Consider the following 12,789-nt stretch of genomic DNA (forward strand, 5'->3'; position numbering starts at 1 on the left):
CTTTAATTGTATGTTTAAAAGTCATGTTCACAAGCTTAAATCTGGGTATCAGAATTAAGCAAATGAAATGTATGAATATCTCCTTAATATACTGATTACAAAGCAAAAAAAAAAAAAAAAACACAATAGAGTGGCAGTTCAAGATGGTCACTTAGGAAGGCCCTGAACTTATCTCCTCCCTCAGACATAACAAATCTACAGCTACATCCCCTCTGAAAAAGACCTGAAAACTAGCTGAACAGCTCCTCCACACAACAAAGGATAGAGATAGGTAAGAGAGGCAGAGATGTGGTCCAAAAAAAAAAAAAGTCCCCAGCACAGCAAATCACAGTCGGGAGGGATCTCACAAATACAGAGCTTCTTCCTGAGAAGTAGAGAGCTTATGCCCCACATCAGGCTCCCCAACCCTTGTGGACCTACGCTGAGGAGAAAGAAAATGTCTGATTTGAAAACCAACAGTGGTGTGTGTCCAGGAAATCCACAGGACTGTACAGAATGGAAACTCCACACTTAAATGGTTCATGCACAGATTCACTCACCCTAGAACCTAGCTCAAAAGCAGTAGTAGTTTGAAAAGTGCCAAACCATAAGTGAAGGAGATTCATTTCCTTTTCTTAAAGCATCTACGAGAAGGACAGGAGATTGTTGGGACTCTCTCCAGGGATGGAGACCCTGGGGGACTCCCTCTACCCTGCTAACAGTGGCACTGCCAGGCATAATTTTGGAAATCTCCCTCTAACCTCAAGCATTGGTGGGCACACCCTGCCCACAAATACCACTCCACCATAGCTCTGCCTAAGCTGACCATCATGTAAAACCCACACAGTAGGTGCCTCTCAATCACCTGGCTCTGAGGGCCAAGCAGGATTGTGTTTCTGAGCCCTATAGGTCTGAAACCATTGGAATGACAGTTCTTGGCAAGCTAATACCTCCAGGGCACAGTACAGACAGCAGACTGAAACACACCCCTAGTCTTCCTGTGGAAAAAAAACCAAAAAACCAAAACCAAAAAACAAAAAACCTATCTACTTGACCTAAGCTTCAGCCTGAAAAATGAAATAGCCACAAATCTAGAAACTATGAAGTGTAGGCTAGGGGATTCCATCTTTGAACTCTCAGTTGGCTTCATTAGAGTTCAGCAGTACCTCCCAGAAAAAAGCTCATATGCTCACCTGGAACCACTAATTTTGTGACTGTAACTAAGGAGACACTTCCAGATCACCTGGTCTGGAGGCCAGAAGAGTTTACAATTGCATTCCCACAGGATTTATATAATGCATACCTTAAAAACTGGGGCCTGAGAGTCTCGTTTCCATTCAGCCTGAAACTAGGTTCCTCTCTCTGGAACACTCACAACTCTTGACACACCCATAACAACTGGGACTTACCAAGAAAAAAACAGGCTGCTTAGACAATGAAAAGTCTGAGGGACAGCCAAAAGCTAGGGCAAGGTTAAATGATGAGGTTAATCTTCTACACAAAGTCACACCTGCAAGACTGGGAGAGATAGCCATTTTTCCTAATACATAGAAACAGACACAGAGATTCAAGCAAACTGAGGAGACAGAGGAATATGTTCCCAACAGAAGAACAAGACAAAACCCCAGAGAAAAACTTTAATGAAACAGAGATAAATAATTTACAAGATAAAGAGCTCAAAGTAATTATCATAAAGATGCTCAACAAACTCGGTAGAAAAACAGATGAACACAGTGATAACTTTAAAAAAAAAAGAAAATATAAGAAAGTATGAGACAGAAGTCACAGAACTGAAGAATACAGTAACAAAACTGAAAATTACACTGGGGGGCTCAACAGCAGATTAGATGAAGCAGAGAATAGAATCAGTGAACTGGAGGACAGGATGGTGGAACACACACAGAGCAGAGCTTGACCAAGTCTTCTGTCCCCAGACTGACAATATAATAATGTTCTTTGTATTATAGAGGAAGGATTCCTTATGGAAAATTATTCTGGTTCTCCAATCTAGACAGGCACCCTAGACTATGTGTTAACTTCTTACTCAAATTTACACCAATTTAGTATTCACAAACTATACCAAAGGAGTAACAATTTTTTAAAAAGCCTATGCAAGCTAATACTATTTCCACTTCTGTAACCACCTCCACTCCAGTAAAACTGAGATGATGAACAATACTTAAATGAGCAATTTATGCATATTCAAGTTTTAGAAAGTATGCATCAACTACTTTTTTTATTGAATTGATATTTTCAAGCTGGTTGACCCTTAAATTATTTTTTTTAATTTTTTTAAAAATGTTATTTATTTATTTGTCAGAGAGAGAGACAGAGAGCACAAGCAGGGGGAGCAGCAGGCAGAGGGAGAAGCAGGCTTCCCTTGAGCAGGGAGCCCGACGCGAGGCTTGATCCCAGGACCCTGGGATCATGACCTGAGCAGAAGGCAGACACTTGACAACTGAGCCACCCAGGCACCCCCACCCTTAAATTATTAATTTCTACATTTAGTGTCATGCAATAACCAAATCTATAGTCCAAGGTGTTTTCCCATCTTCAAAATTAAGGCAGAAAAAAAAGTTATACCATAGTGTAAACATATGTGCCCAATGATATATAATTCTTAGTAATCAAAAAAGCAAAAGTGGGTTGTGTGAATTACTTGACTAAATTTTGCTTAAATGCTAAAGCATGGATTGCCTAGAAAAACTTAGGAAAGCCAACTGTGTCATGAGAAATTGCACTTTGACAACAATTTCTTGGAGTGGTCATCAGTGGACAAACACTGAAATACAGATGGAAGAATGTATTGTTCATCCACCCACACAATATGCCATTTTTCTGTCAGACACATTAGATTAAAGAAGCTAACCCAAAAACAATATGTATACTATTCTTAACTCCAGTCTTCGTGGAATGATGTTGTATTCTAAAACAAATGGGAAAAGTTTCCACATATGTGCCAGTTCCACAATCTTGACATAAAAATATGATTAGAAGATGAACATTAAAAAATTGCAATATTATGAAGTTTGTTAAGGCCTGCCTAGTTTCTAAAGGCAGCGCTCTCATTAGGTTTCATTTTTTAAAGTTGTTATCTATGCAGCATTATCTGTTATTAAGATGTTATGATAGGAAACACAGATATTGAATACTCACATTTATTTCTGTTCATTTCTGAATGTCCACTAAAGTGAAAGCAAAGGACCAGAGTCAAAACTCCACCAGTTTCTAGAGAAACTGAGAACAATGAAAGAAATGAACACAAGATGGAAGATAGAGGGGTGCCTGGGTGGCTCAGCTGGTTAAGTGTCTGCCTTTGGTTCAGGTCATGACCCCGGGTCCTGGAATTGAGTCCCACATCTGGCTCCTTGTTGCATGGGGAGCTTGCTTCTCCCTCTGCCTGCTCCCCCTGCTTGTGCTTTCTCTCTCTCTCTGACAAGTAAATAAATAAAAACTTAAAAAAAAAAAAAGATGGAAGATGGAAACTGAATGAACAAGTAAATGAGAGCTGTACTAATGACAAAAGCCAAATCCTGTTTCTAGAAATATTTCAATAAGAGGTAACCGTCTGTGTCTTAGAACCCCAGAAAGTTTCACTAATTGGAGTCACCTCTGATTGTAAGAGCAGAAATGAGTGTAAAATTAGGAGGGTGATTGAAAATCTGAATAAAGAGGTTTAAACCCTACCTCTTTCCTACTAAATCACTCAGCCAGATCTTTTGTACCACTATAGTGGCTGGAGACATGGAATTCACTCTTTACAAATGGGAAACCAGAAAGGAAACCGGACACTAGGGCATGTGTAAAAAAAAAACTTAGGCAAAAGCTGAGCAATTGGGCGCCTGGGTGGCTCAGTTGGTTAAGCGACTGCCTTCGGCTCAGGTCATGATCCTGGAGTCCCTGGATTGAGTCCCGCAACAGGCTCCCTGCTCAGCAGGGAGTCTGCTTCTCCCTCCGACCCTCCCCCCTCTCATGTGCTCTCTCTCTCTCTCATTCTCTCTCTCAAATAAATAAATAAAATCTTTAAAAAAAAAGCTGAGCAATTAAGTGAATATCTGCTGGTGAATGGTGATTTCCCTAGCCACTTTTCCATGGTTAGCTTCCAACCCAGTTTAGATTCCCCAGGAAGGAAGTTAAAAGATTCACCTCTGGAGACACAGATCATTTTAAAAACAAAACAAAACAAGGGGCGCCTGGGTGGCTCAGTTGGTTAAGCGACTGCCTTCAGCTCAGGTCATGATCCTGGAGTCCCTGGATCGAGTCCCGCATCGGGCTCCCTGCTTGGCAGGGAGTCTGCTTCGTCCTCTGACCCTATCCCCTCTCATGTGTTCTCTCTCTCTCAAATAAATAAAATCTTTAAAAAACAAAACAAAACAAAAACAACATTTGTTAGTCTGTGAATTTTGGAGAAATCAATTGCTGTGTCTGGCTCACACCAAATCACCCTATAGTGAAACCTACCAGTAGAGATTTACCCATGTACAAAAGAGCTTCCAGGCAGCTTTTCATGACTTTTTTAAAAAATGTGTGCACTAGTCTGTCATGGCTAATTTTTTGTGTCAATTGATTGGGCTAAAGGATGCCCAGATAGCTGGTAAAACATTACTTGCATTACTTCTGCATTTGTCTGTAAGGATGTCTCTAGAAGAGATTAGCATTTGAATTAGTGGACAGAGAAAAGAAAGAAAAGAAAGGAAAAGAAAGAAAAGAAAGGAAAAGAAAAGGAAAGAAAAGAAGAAAGGAAGGGGAGGGGAGGGGAAGGCAAGGGGAAAGGGAAAGGGGAAAGGGGAAGGGGGAAGGGAAGGGAAGGGAAGGGAAAGAAAAGAAGGGAAAGGAAAGGAAAAGAAAGGAAAGGAAAGGAAAGGAAAGGAAAGGAAAGGAAAGGAAAGGAAAGGAAAGGAAAGGAAAGGAAAGGAAAGGAAAGGAAAGGAAAGGAAAAGAAAAGAAAAAAAAAAGAAAGAAAAGAAAAGAAAAAAAGAAACTGCCCTCACTAATGTGGGAGGGTAACATCCATTCCACTGAGGGCCAAAGTAAAACAAGGAGGCAGAGAAAGGGCAAATTTGCTCTCTGCTTGAGCTTAGACACCCATCTCATCTTGTCCTTGGATATCATCACTCCTGGTTCTTGGGCCTTTGGACTCAGACCAGAATTTACACCATTGTACCCACACACCCCCAATTCTTGAATCTCTGGACTCAGACCTATATCATCATCTTTCCTAGTTTTCCAGCTTGCTGATGCAGATCGTGGGATGTCTCAGTCTCCATAATCACATGAGCCAATCTCTCATAATAAAACTATTCTACCTATATCTGTGTCTATATCTATATATCTATATTCTATTTATATCTAGATCTATATAGATATAGACAATTGTTTTATTTCTCTGGAGAACTCTAATACATATTCCTAGAACTCTTTACCCTCAAATTTGTTCCTCACCATTTCCCACTCTGCTGGGTCCCATATTCTCATCCTCATAGACGACATTTTCTAGGTCCCCATGCTGGTGATTCAGCCAGATTCAGTTTAAGTGATATATTGTCCTATGAATGCATTATCAGATATTCTACCATATTTATAACTGATCCCCTGAACTAATTCCACCTGTTTAAAATACTTAAAGTTCTTTGAGGTTTCTGGTTGGAATCTGACTAAAACTATATAAAAAGGCAATGATCACCAGAAAGAGAAAATTCACTAGCATGAAAGACAAAGATAAAAACAAATTTCAGAGGGAAACAGGGACAATGAACAAAAGAAAATTTCATATAAAGTAAAATTCAGATTCATTAGATAAAAGATATTGCATTTATTAAATAATACTGAGTTCTATACAAAGGAATTTTGTATAAAATTGTATAAAAGAACAAACTACTTCAATAAAAAATATGACCTTAAGGGGTGCATGGGTGGCTCAGTCGTTAAGCATCTGCCTTCGGCTCAGGTCATGATCCTAGGGTCCCTGCTCCGTAGGAAGCCTGCTTCTCCCTCTCCCACTCCCCTGCTTGTGTTCCCTCTCTTTCTGTGTCTCTCTCTGTCAAATAAATAAATAAAATCTTAAAAAAAAATATGACCTTAAGAGAAATTAATGTAGAACTTACAAGATTAAAACTGAAGAAATTATATAAAACATAGAAAAAAGACAAGGAAAAAATATAAGAGAGAAAAGAAGGAAATATTATGTAATCAAATCAGGGGGTAGCTCATCTGATTAGTACTAATTTATAGAAAGAAAAGGAAACTCTGGAAAGAAAATAATATTTAAAATTTAGACAAGAAAATATCCAAGAATATTAGTGCAGAACTCTAGTTTTAAAAAAAATCTACATATTATCCCATAAAATAAATGAAAAAAATTCCACACCAAAATAAATTATCCTGACCATTTAGATAAAGAGATGGTTCTAAAAATTTCCAAAGAGACCAAACAGGTTCTACACACAGAATTAACAGTCAGAACATCACTGGACTTTGCAATAGCAACCATGGAAGCTAAAAGACAAAACAGAACAGGCAAGTCTTCAAATTTCAGAGGGAAAATGAATTCCAGCTATATCCGGCAATTCCAATTCTATATCCAACAAGATTATTTATGAAATGTGGAGATAAAAGAAAACTTTTGTGAGGTGTGTAAGGTCTCAAAATGTTGCTTCCTGTGTACCTACAGAAAACTGCTGGAGGATGGATGTTCCCCTCCAAAATAAAGTAAATGTAGAAAGTGAACCAGAACAGAAGAACAGTGAGGAAAATCTATGAGGGGAATTCCAGGCTGATGGTATGGGGAGGTCCTGAAATGACCTGGGAGGTCCTGAAATGACCTGGAAGGCAGGCACAACTGACATTCTGTGTCTCGGTCTAACCTGAAGCATGAGGACAAAGAGGCATATGTCTTTATGAAGATTAGGAAAAGGAGAAAGAAAACACTACTGGACTACAAATGGGTTTCAACTTATTAAGTTGTATATATAGCTATGTTGAGGGTTCAGGGGAAATATTAAGTGTTGGTGCATGGAAACCTAATGATATACTGAATTTTAAAAAAGAAAAAAAATGGATCAATTCTTTGGGTTCTGAACCAACAGTCAAGAGTCATGGTTTTATAATAAGCTGGACAAGAGACTCTAAAAAAAATTACCTAATGACACTGTACCTTATATACTGCTATTTTACTACCACAGTAATTATTTTACATATATATTTACATGTATAGTATACAAAACATACTACACATACATGTATATAAAATATACAAAAGTATACTATATATTATATAATAATAATAATAATACTTTGGCACAGCAAATATCTTATTTGTTTTTACAACAACATTGAGATTTGGGGGGTATTTTTTCCCCTAGAGATGGTATAGGTGGGATTAAATATATCACTCAAACAAATCATTTCTCTTTTTTTTAAGATTTTTGTATTTATTTTAGAGAGAGAGAGAGCATGCGGTGGGGAGGGGCAGAGAGAAAAGGAGAGAGAAACTTAAGCAGACTCCAGGCTAAGTGCAGAGCCTGACGCAGGGCTCCATCTCACGACCTTGCGAGCATGACCTGAGCCGAAACCAAGCATCCGACGTTTAACTGACTGCACCACCTAGGTGCCCCCAAACAGATAATTTCTAATGCTCTTTCCAACTTTTAAATTCTAGGACACCATGAAAAATTCAAAATACAAACATTATAAAATATAGCTATTACCGATAAAAAGTTAATTTTATTTTAAAGCTATTTTGCTCTAAATGTGTTTTGCCCATAACTCAGAATTACAGAAGTATTTCCAGTCATGCATAAAATTCATTTCATGGGGGAAAACATTTTCAGTAATATGCTAAAATGTATAGCTTATGATAACAAACATTTATGCATATTCAGATGAAATAATTAGATTTATTCTTATAGTTTCTAAAAATGAATGTAGTAAATTATCATCAACAACTGTAGTGAATTCAGAAGGCTTCTACAGATGGAATAGTGCCCTTTAGCCGTAAACTATTAATGATAGTTATTTGGAAAATTCCAGTACTTTCATTCTAGGAGAAAAACAAATGTGACCATTTCATTTCTTTATTATATTAGATATGCTCTTATTCTCATTTATATCTTTTTCTGTTACTATCATTTTTCCTGTGATTATCATCGTGGACTCATAAGTAAAAATTTAGTGTACGTAAAAAGCTACCACAACACTTTGATATGAACACTGATTAAGATTTGCTTATTTTCAGCGCTAACTTCTCTGAGGTAGAAAGCACAACATAGACACACTCACAGCCTCATGTCATCATAGTCTTATGATAGTCCTCATTCCAGGATGCACATGATATTAATGCAATGCTTTTGCATATAATTAAATCACTTTCAAAATACCCTTCATTACACAGAGGAAGACTCAAAACACAGTATTTCCAGGGACTACATACCATATTGAATGACCATGTAAGTCACTATCTTTAATATCCATTGCAGGAGAACATTTTATCAGAACTTAGTACTGATTACCAAACATTGAGAAGATACACTACAGTTTTATTTTATTTTTTGTTTATATGAGGTAAAGTTTAAGGAACAATATTATTTATAATATTATCTGATTATCTGATTTAAAATAATTTTAACATTAAGCTCACGAGATAGAATAGTTTTCCAAATTTCTTATTTGTCAAGAGATATTTTTTTAAGAACAATTTTGCATGTCCAAATATCTACATAATGCCCTTGTTTCTTCTTTTTCCAGCTAATTTAGAAAGAATACCTATATTAAGAGCAGGATACCCAGATCCTTAGGGTTTACTATAGTTGCTGTCAACAAGTCTATAGATAAGCAATGATGAAGATTATTTAGGATATTTGTTGTATGGCATGAGGAGGAAAAGATTCAGGTCAAGGTCTGTTTATAATATTAAAATTTCAGACATTAGGTCTTCAGCAATAAATAAAATAGCATATAGTGAGTCAGGTCTCTGCAGATTAACTGGACCTTTGGGGGTGATCAACTTCTTATTAAATGGATATGATTAGTTACTGTACTGTGATAGGAAAACAATGGATTTGCTGGGAGAGGACTTGAGAATCATGGAGAATGGTGAATTCCCTATGCAAAGCTGTTGGCATCAGGTATAGGCTGATACATTTTGTGATTCTTGAGGCATATTGGGGATCACATAATATCATAAAATAGCACTACCAGATTCTATCAGATGTTTCTATTCCCACCTGGGCCTAGAGGTCATAAAGAAGGAGTGATCAATCCTGCTATATGTAAACAATTGAAATATTTAATATATAAGGCAGTTTCTATATTCATTAAAAAACAGATTGAAGCCGTAACATAATGTGTTCCAATAAAGGCTCTGTGGCTAACATAATTCAACAAAGATGATACTGTGATACCTGTTTTAATATGACATTTTACAGATAAAACGTAATGGTAAATTCCTATTAGGGAAATGCTCCACTTTCTCTTGTTAACAAAGTGAGACAGATACTTGCATTAAACAAATCCAAAGCAAGTACTAACACTATGTGTAAATCCTTCAGGGAGTAGAATGGAATTTACATAAATTCCATCATATGTATAATGGATACATTCAATGGATAAATTTCATTATATATATATGTGTATATATATATATATAATGATATATAACAAACTTACTAACATTATTGACATATATAACAACTTTACTAATATTATTGACATATGGAGCATCAGATGAAATAAAGAATGAGGACCAGTACGGTGGCCAAATTTGGATAGTTTATCTTCCTCTAGATGGCTATTAATTGAACATGTGGGGATATTTGCATAATGTAAAAACATAGATTATAGGAGTATTGTTTGAAGAAAATAAAAGAAGGAACAATTGCCATTAAAAATGTTCCAGTTCTTTTATATCACACATTTAATTAGATAATTTTACCCTTAATGACTACCATAAAATTTGATCTTAAGCTCAAACAAAAGTATTCTGGAATGACTAATAACTTACTTTAGCATTCATGAATTCTCATGCATTACATTGGGAAGGATCAGTGATATTGACTGAGGAATTTTGGACTTATTTAAGGAATAATTTGAACCAAGAGAAAAATAAAAAGAGGTAGATAGGTACTATGATACTTTATCACAGAAAATATGCTTTTTTAAATCATTAGGAACACACATGTGCAATATCAAGTTAAGGACATAAAATGTATTTGTTAAAAGTAATACTCAGTGTAAATACCTATATATTTAAACACTGGAGGGCACCTGGCTGGTCTAGTCAGTAGAGCATGTGACTCTTGATCTCAGGGTCGTGAGTTTAAGCTCCATGTTTGGGTGAAGAACCTACTTAAAAACAAAACAAAACAAACCGTGGATGTCTGGAGATATGATTTTCAATTTGCTAATAAAAATCATCCACACAATACTACCCAGACATGTAGAATTGTGAGGTTAAAGTAAACATAATACGTATACTCAGGAAAAAGTGCATTTTAGAGGAAGGGCAGGCAGACGACAGAAGGGTCTCATGAAGCTCATATTCAAAAGCCATATGCTATGTTATAAGAAGGACATTACTTAAAAATAAAATCTTAAAAAAATAAAAAAAAGGACAGCTCATCTAAGATTCGTGGTCTACTAAACGCTAGCAAAAGTATAAGATTTACAATTTTAGACATTCCTCATCTCTTACATGCTCACTGATACAGGAGAGCAAGGAAATAAAAGCAATGGCATGCCATCTAATAAGGCAGAAGTGAGAGGTCAAGTCTGAAAGGAAAGAAAATGCAAAAGAGAACTCTAAGGAGCTGAAGCAGCTGAAATGAAAGAGGTGGACCAGAGTAATTTATAGAAGTGTCAGCACTAAAACAAATAAATAATGGATAAACAGATAAATAAATAAAAGACAGAAAAGAGCACAAAGATGACTATAGTGAAGAAGAGAAAAACAAAATTCAGAATATATAAACTTTAAATATCCAGTTAAAAGATTATGAGTCCTAATGAAATTAATTGTAAGTTTAGGAGGTAGAGTTTTGTGTGTGTGTATGCTTATATATACATGTATAATCATAAAAGATTAATAGAGTGATTATATATGTATACATCTATGTTTATGTACATATATGTATATACACACACAGAGACACATACACACAAATAGATATACATGTGTTCATAAAAGTTTAGGTGATTGAACAATATGTATATATGAACATATGTATATATGTCACCACATGCATACATATACACATAAATGTGTATATATACACATACCATTCAAAATAAAACTGGCCTTATAATATAAAATTGAACATGTTTTCCCTCATTCTGTTTCAACTTTCTCTTACTCAGCTCTACCACTTTGCAGTTCACTGTATAATTTACATACATACCTTCTTTTCTTTTTTATTGTCTACTAGAATGGAACTTCCAAGTGGTTTTTTGTGTTTTATAATTAATGTATCCCAAGCACCTTGAACGGTATCTGGTACTCAATATTATTTGCTTTTATGAATGAATTACTTAACAACTGACAAGCAACTGCCAAAGTTATTTAGCAGAAATGAAATGCAAGCTTCCTGTAGGTAGTTGGTGAGTTAATGGTTCCAAAGGTCTGGACTGTCCACTGCTGCTATAAGATGCCCCCCAGTGGAGGGGAAATGAAAAGGACACAGGAAATGTATGGAATTCTCCATGTTTATACAGTTTAAGACCCTATTTTATTATAACATTATAGTCTTTTCACTCTTTGTAGTAATAAAATGCTTGTTCTTTTGGGAAATGTTAGTTATCATGAGGAAGTAAGGGCACTTTGTTATAGGTATAAAGCTATTACAACAATGAAATGTTTGACAGTCATGTATCTGTCTGCATTTTTAATTCTACAGATTTGTGACAAAGATGCTATTGGGAACTGTGAGGTCCAAAAGTAATCTCCATTGCTTCAGTAGGGACTGCTTAAGGAAAAGGTATAGGATGCCATTCAGCCAAGAGACCTCAGAAGAGATTTGTTGCTGTCTTCAAGGGAGGTTCTTCTTTACTCTTCTCAATCTGCACACAGACCAATCCATAGAGGGCTGGGGTCTCATGGCACAAGGGACTTGAAGATAACTTCTAACCAAACACTGAACGAACATAAGCTACTCTGACTTAGAGGTGACTCTATGGAAGCCAGTCTTAAAAATCATATTGTCATTCCTGGTAGTCTGGGAGACTGTGTGCATGCTTGAACTTGTATCCTCTTGGGAGTAATCAAAGACAGAACCTCTAAGCTCCTTTAAAAAAAAAAAAAAAAGTAGTTCGGAGCAAAAAAAAAAAAGCAAATTCCCTATGACTGAAAACTCCAAGCACACACATCCAATGTAAAGGTAAAAATCTAACACGCTAAAGGGGCTTAAGCAAAATCTTTGGCCAACAAGAGGATTGTGATGATACAGAGATGACCACTATGTGCCAGACTAAGAAGTAAAGACAAGGGTGAGAAAAACTGGAGGAAGAACATGAGAAGCTGCATACTACAGGGGAAATATACTTCACAAAAATTACTCCTCCAAGTTACTAAATACACAACCAAGAGAAATTAAAAATAGTTTGAACTAAATAAAAATGACAATACCACTTATCAAAATTTGTCAGATGTAGCTGAAACAGTGCTCAAAGTATGTAAATTACTGAATGCATATATTAGAAAAGAAGAAAGATTTAAAACAAATAGTTTTTAGCTTACCTCTGGGATATAGAAGAAAAAGAGGAAATTAAATCCAAACTAAACAGAACAAAAGAAATAATAAAAATTAGAACAGACCAATGAAA

General features: G+C 36.0%; 1 long non-coding RNA gene across 5 annotated transcripts in view; it reads right to left on the reverse strand.

Moving 5' to 3' along the window:
- Positions 1-12,789, reverse strand: part of LOC102742234 (uncharacterized) — a 676,629-nt gene that overhangs the window by 88,763 nt on the left and 575,077 nt on the right. Inside the window, exon 4 of one of the 5 annotated variants that reach the window (XR_014147856.1) lies at positions 5,029-6,016. The exons of the other annotated variants lie outside the window; for them this stretch is intronic. This is a non-coding gene — a long non-coding RNA (uncharacterized LOC102742234). Of the gene's footprint in view, positions 1-5,028; positions 6,017-12,789 lie in introns of those variants that run through there. 5 annotated transcript variants of the gene reach the window in all.

The sequence above is a fragment of the Leptonychotes weddellii genome, chromosome 8, assembly GCF_054177405.1.
Source record: "Leptonychotes weddellii isolate Sample4059 chromosome 8, ASM5417740v2, whole genome shotgun sequence".
NCBI lineage: Eukaryota > Metazoa > Chordata > Mammalia > Carnivora > Phocidae > Leptonychotes > Leptonychotes weddellii.